Genomic DNA, 6594 nt, shown 5'->3' with positions numbered 1-6594 from the left:
CTAGGTACCTGTAGCCTTCCACCGTTTCCACGTCCTCTCCCAAGATATTAATGAGCTTAGTTTCAGTTTTATTCCTCCAGAAGTCAACCAACATCTCTTTTGTCTTGCTGACATTGAGAAGGAGGTGATTTCTGCTTGACCACTCCACAGAGCTTCTCACCAGCTCCCTGTAGTCCGACTCCTGCCCACACTTACTAACCCCAACCACTGCAGTGCCATCAGAGAACTTCTGCAGGTGGCATGTTTCACTGTTGTACTGGGAAATCAGAGGTGTACAAACAGGAATGGAGATAGAACTGTCCCCTGTGGTGTCCCAGTATTGCTATCCATTGCATCAGACAGGGTTCGCCCCAGCTGTACAAACATGGTGACACCACCCTGAGCAGCTTCTCACTCAGCAGAGGTGGTTGGATAGTTTTAAAGGCACTAGAAAAGTTAAAGAACATGATTCTCACCATGCCACCAATACCATCCAGGTGAGAGTGAGCACACTGCAACAGGTACAAAACTGCATGATCCACCCCCACAAAGAGGCAGATAAACAAACTGAAGAGGACTGAGAGCTTGTTTTACCTGCAATCTAAGCCGGGCCAGAACCAGTCTCTCTCTCTCTCTCTCTCTCTCTCTCTCTCTCTCTCTCTCTCTCCAGCACCTTCATGACAGGTGACGTCAAGGCCACTGGTCTGAAATCATTAAGGCCAGAAGACGCAGCTTTCTTTGGTACTGGCATTAAACATTATGTCTTCCAGAGCACTGGTACATTTTTCCTGCAGCAGACTCAGGTTGAAAAGATACCGCAGGATGCCAGATAGCTGGGTAGCACAGGACTTCAGGACCCTGGGACTGATGTAATCAGGCCCTACAACTTTGCCTTGGTGCAGTCGTTCCAGCTGTCTCCTCACCTATCCAGCAGTCACACAGCAGGCTGAGGAGGTGTCAGGACTGGTGCTGTGTGAGGAGGGGCAACAGCTGGTCCAGTACTGAACCTGTTGAAAAACTGATTCAGCTCATTGGCTCTGTCCTGATTGCCCCCCTGCTGTTGCTGATCTCTTGGATGGAGGCCTGTGATCAGCCCCCCTCCCTTATAAAAAGAAGAAAGCTTCATCCCCCTCCACACTTCTTTGGTGTTATTTAGCTGGAGTTGAGGCTCCAGCTTATCCCTGTATACATCTTTACACCTTCTCAGCCCCGCCTTCAGTTCACACTGTATCCTTCTCAACTCGTCCCTGTTCCCAGACCTGAAGACCCTTTTCTTCTCATTCAGTAAGGCCTTCAGGTCACTGCAAATGCAGGGCTTGTTGTTGGGAAACCAGTGCGTTGTTCTGGTTGGGATGATGGCCTCCTCACACAAATTTATATAATCAGTGATGTAGTTGATGTCATCCCTTTCTGGATAACAGAACATGTCCCAGTCTGTGGTGTCAAAGCAGTCCTACAGGGACTCGCTGGCCTCCTGAGTCCACCTCCTCACATACTTGGTGGCAACAGGAAGTCTTTGAACTTCAGGAACATACTGAGGTATTAACAGGACCAGGTTATGGTCTGATCTACCTAGTGAGAGAAGGGCAGTGGCTTTGTATGCATCCTGGGTGTTTGCATACAGAAAGTCCAGAGTTTTATTCTCCCGTGTTTTACAGTCCACGAACTGCTGAAAGGTTGGCAGAGCGGAGTCCAGACTAACATGGTCAAAATCACCAGTGATGGTGATGAAAGCTTCTGGGTGTTTACACTGTAGGTCAGCGACAGTCGCGTGTATGATGTCACATGCTGCTGCACCATCAGCTGATGGTGGTATGTAAACACCAATCAATAGCGGAGGAGAATTCACACAGTAAATAATATAGATGCACAGTTCAATGTTAGGTGAACAGAGACGATACTTCACGGCAGCATTTCCTGGATTGCACCACCTTTCATTCTGCAGTCTCTCCACCTTTCTTCTTACTGCTCAGCTTATCGTCTGTGTTGGCGTGAACAGTGAAAAAGTGGGTACTGTGGCACTGTGGTCTGGGTGCAGCCACGTCTCTGGGACTATAACACACTGCACTCCTGATACTCCCTCTGATGTTTTATAAGCCCCCAGCTCGTCCATCTTATTATCCAGCAATAAGATTGGGCCTAAAACTTTCTATCTTGATAAAGCTTATAGTTAGAGCTGGATCAGGTGACCCTGAACCCTCCCTTAGTTATGCTGCTATAGGCCTAGGAAGCTGGGAAGGTTCCCATGATGCATTGAGTGTTTCTTTCATTCACCTCTTTTACTCTGTTTATACTCCACTCTGCATTTAATCATTAGTTATTATTAATCTCTGTCTCTCTCCCCCCTCAGCAGATGACCCCCCCCCCCCCCCCCCCCCCCTCCCTGAGCCTGGTTCTGCTGGAGGTTTCTTCCTGTTAAAAGGGAGTTTTTCCTTCCCACTGTCACCAAGTGCTGCTCATAGGGGGTCGTTTTGACTGTTGGGTTTTTTTCAACAGTCTAGAAAAAAGTGCTCATGTAAATGGCTGAATGTGACTTGCTGTATGAAGTGCTTTGAAAAGTGCTGTACAAGAACCAGTCCATTTACCATTACTGACAGTCTTCAGATGAAGCAAGTAAAACTCCCACTTCAGATGAAATTGGTTCAACAAACAGCGTTCAGATAGTGACACTGAACTCATTTTTCATGTTCTCTAACTGCAACATCATTTTAAAGAAGAGGTGACAGTTACAGGAAACCATAACACACACTTTAACCAATGTTTGTGACTGACTGAATAGTTTATCTGTCATTGAGGAGAGGTGACTTCCATAATATTTTACTAGCAAATTATGTTCTTCAGTGTGCATACGTTGAATCTTGTGGTTTAAAGGGCACATGTGATGCTTTTAAATCCTTCTTTTTCATATGTAAATCAGTGACGTGGCGTTTCTGCACTCTTTTCCATACCACTTCTTGTCATGGTCCTGGGCCGCCTGCCCAGCATTTTGTATTTATTTCTGTTTTCACTAAGTTTTGTTATTTCCTAGTTTGTTTTGGTTTTCATTGTTCTTAGTTCTGGCTTTGTTATCATTTATGGTTTTCTTGTTCCTTTTTCCCTGCATCTGTGTTCTGGTGTCTGTTTTGTCCTTATGTCTTAACTCTGACCTTCTGTGTTTTCATATTAAGTTTTATTCCCAGTGTTGTGACTAGTCTGCTTTTCTGTCCCATGTCTGAGTCTCTGTCTGTTTCCCTGTGCCGTGCTCCCTGTTTAGTTTTGTGTGTGCCAGTCCCCCGTGTCTAGTCTGCGTGTACCTTGTTTAGTTACTTCCTGTTTTATTTTGACAGTCTTGTGTTCCCTGTGCACAGGTGTGTTCCCCAGCACACCTGAATCACATATAGAAGTCATTAGCAGGACTCTGGAGAACTTGACTGCATACTGAGGAGGTAATTCAGTCATTTGAGTCAGGTGTGCTGGATCAGGGACACATCTAAAACCTGCAGGACACCGGCTCTCGAGGCCTGGAGTTCCCTACCCCTGATCTGAAGCATCTTTGCATTGTTTGAGGCGCACACGTTATGACCAAATATCATGATATCAGGTTCTATTTACAAATAAAGATGGATGAATGTGTGTTGTGTTATTGAGCAGAGTGCTGGGAAAACATGGCATTAACTGGCTGTGCTTGTTTAACTACTGCTTTTGCGTTAATCTTGATATGACAGCGTCGTCATCACGTTGAAAGGACGAGCCAGCAAAGGTTGTCTTTCATTCATAACTCAGCAGTAACTGTTGTTATAACAACGCTAAAACTGTGCGAGTATGAACCTGCTGACTGTCTCGCCCTCCTTCACTCGTAACCACTGAATCACCTGAACCAGTCAGCTGATTCATTCCGAGAACGAAGCAGTTGCCTCTTCGGACGTCATATGTCACCTGATTTTGTTTCGCTCTGAAGCAAGTTTCGAAGCTTCTATGGAGTTGTAAGCCCAGGGTTCGAAGCACGTATCGAAGCTTCAGTTTCACACACTCATCACTATGGCACCCGTCCAGCTCCAGTTTAGCTGAGTTTATGGTTTCTTGTGTTTTCCTAATAAACCACCTTTAAGTTCTGTTCTGTCTGAGGCTGCATCCTGGGGTCCAATCCTGCCTTCCACACAACAAGCTATGACACTTCTGGGCTGCTAGCACAGTAACTTAATCCTGATGCGTATGACAGTAGAAGTCGTTTAGACTTCAGATGTTTATTTTGGAACAATCACAACATAGTCATAGAAAAACTGTATGCTTGAATGCCTAATGTAGCCCTCCGTTCCTTCCTCTCACCTGACGTCACTTGTTACATTAAAAGCAGCAGCATTAACAATCAGTCAAATACACATTCATCAATTTTTATGCATCATGTTTTAATTATTCAAGAGCTAGAAATGAGTAATAAACTTTATCCAAACTTCAGATTAAACTTCTTATAAAGTGGCTCTTACACATCTGGCCCCTAATGGTTAAACAGGTTAAACCATTAAACAAACTCACATAATAAAGAGCCATCAATCTACAAAAATACTCTAAGCAGATGAACAATATTAGAGTCATCAATCCCTCTTTATGTGTCTTCATTCTGTTTCCTTGTGCTCACACTGCTTCTTGTAGTAAGCACAGCTTATTTATAGGTCTCTCTAAGGTGCTGTTTGGTCTGCACCTTCACTCGGAGTACTGTTGCACTGAGTCTGGGATGGTTTGGATTATTCTTCCCATTATCCATGTGTTTCTAGGGGATGACATTTTTTTTTCTCCCCTTTGTTTTGTTTTTTTTTTGCTTTGTTTTATCTTTCTCTTTATCACTTTTTTTCTTACCCCTTCCTACCTTTCAGGCCTGGCATAAATAAATAAAATAAAATTGAAAATACAAATATTAACAAGAGTAGCCTGTAGAAAGCTTATAGAGCTGTTCTTGTAAAAGCAAATATGTTTGGTACACCAGTGCATTTGGATCATTATTCCAATTGCGAAAACTGGCAGACATGAAAGGGTTAAAAAAAAACTATTAACGAGATAATCGACCTCACTGGGAGCAGAGTTTAGGTAGCTGCTCTGCACTGTGTTGGCACTGAAGAGCATAATAATGAAGGAATAAACTTAGTTACAGCACTTTCAGAAAGACTTCTACTGTAATAAAACTTATTCCCCACTGCTGTGTAATCCATTAAAGTAAATGTAAATGTTACTAAGAAATGATCAGACAGGAGGGGGCTTTCAGGGAATACTGTTAAGTCTTCAGTTTCTATGCCATATGTCAGGACAAGATCCAGAGTATGATTAAAGTGGTGGGTGGGCTCCTTTACATTTTGAGAGAAGCCAATTGAATCTAACAATAGATTAAATGCAGTGTTGAGGCTGTCATTCTCAGCATCTACATGGATGTTAAAATCACCCACTATAATGATTTTATCTGAACTGAGCACTAAATCAGATAAAAACACTGAGAAATCAGACAGAAACTCTGAGTAAGGACCAGGTGGACGATAGACAATAACAAATAAAACAGGTTTTTGATTTTCCCAATTAGGATGGACAAGACTAAGAGTCAGGCTTTCAAAAGAATGAAAACTTTGTCTGGGTCTCTGATTAATTATCCATCCCTCCATTCACTTCCACTTATCCTGTTCAGGGTCGCGGGGGGGGGCTGGAGCCTATCCCAGCTGACATAGGGCAAGAGACAGGGTACACCCTGTATGGGTTGCCAGCTTGTCGCAGGGCCAACACAGAGAGACAGACAACATCCACACTCACATTCACACCTATGGGCAATTTAGAGTTTCCAATTAACCTAACCTCAGTAAGTGCATGTCTTTGGACTGTGGGAGGAAACCGGAGTACCCGGAGGAAACCCACGCAGACATGGGGAGAACATGCAAACTCCACACAGAGAGGGAGGGAGGGGCCCGGGCCAAGGTGGAATCGAACCCAGGCCTTTGATTAATTAATAAGCTGGAATTGAAGATTGCAGCTAATCCTCCTCCTCGACCTGTGCTTCGAGCATTCTGACAGTTACTGTGACTCAGGGGTGTTGATTCATTTAAACTAACATATTCATCCTGCTGTAACCAGGTTTCTGTAAGGCAGAATAAATCAATATGTTGATCAAGGGGATGTAGCTCAGTGGTAGAGCGCATGCTTCGCATGTATGCGGTCCCAGGTTCAATCCCCGGCATCTCCAGTTGTTACTTATAGGTGAGTGGTGGCCTAGGGGAGAAGAAGAGGATTCATCACTGAGAGGACCCTGGTTCAAATCCTCAGGCTGGCATCACTGTGGGTCCCTGAACAAGCCCACCCCCACAGGTTGCTCCCCGGGCGCCCCTTGGCTGCCCCCTGCTCCATGCTGTGCTGTGTGTACTACATACTCCATGTGTGTGATGGGTTAAATGCAGAGAATGAATCTCACTGCATGTATATGTATGTGACAAATAAAGCTCTTTCTTCTTCTTCTAAATTATTAAATCATTTGCTAACAGGGACTTGGAAGAAAGAGCCCTAATGTTTAATAATCCACATTTAATTGTTTTATTCTTTGGTGCAGTTGAAACTATATTATTTATTGTTTTTGAATTTTTATGCTTAAATAGTTCTCTGCTGATT

General features: G+C 43.9%; 1 non-coding gene across 1 annotated transcript; it reads left to right on the top strand.

Annotated features, from left to right (window-relative positions):
* The first annotated feature begins 6103 nt into the window (after window positions 1-6103).
* On the top strand, window positions 6104-6175 carry trnaa-cgc (transfer RNA alanine (anticodon CGC)). Its single transcript has one exon. It is a non-coding gene; the product is annotated as a tRNA-Ala (tRNA).
* The last annotated feature ends 419 nt before the right edge of the window (window positions 6176-6594 follow it).

The sequence above is a fragment of the Archocentrus centrarchus genome, unplaced genomic scaffold (assembly GCF_007364275.1).
Source record: "Archocentrus centrarchus isolate MPI-CPG fArcCen1 unplaced genomic scaffold, fArcCen1 scaffold_151_ctg1, whole genome shotgun sequence".
In the NCBI taxonomy this organism is placed as follows: Eukaryota; Metazoa; Chordata; class Actinopteri; order Cichliformes; family Cichlidae; genus Archocentrus; species Archocentrus centrarchus.
This window is presented reverse-complemented; position numbering and strand designations above follow the sequence as displayed.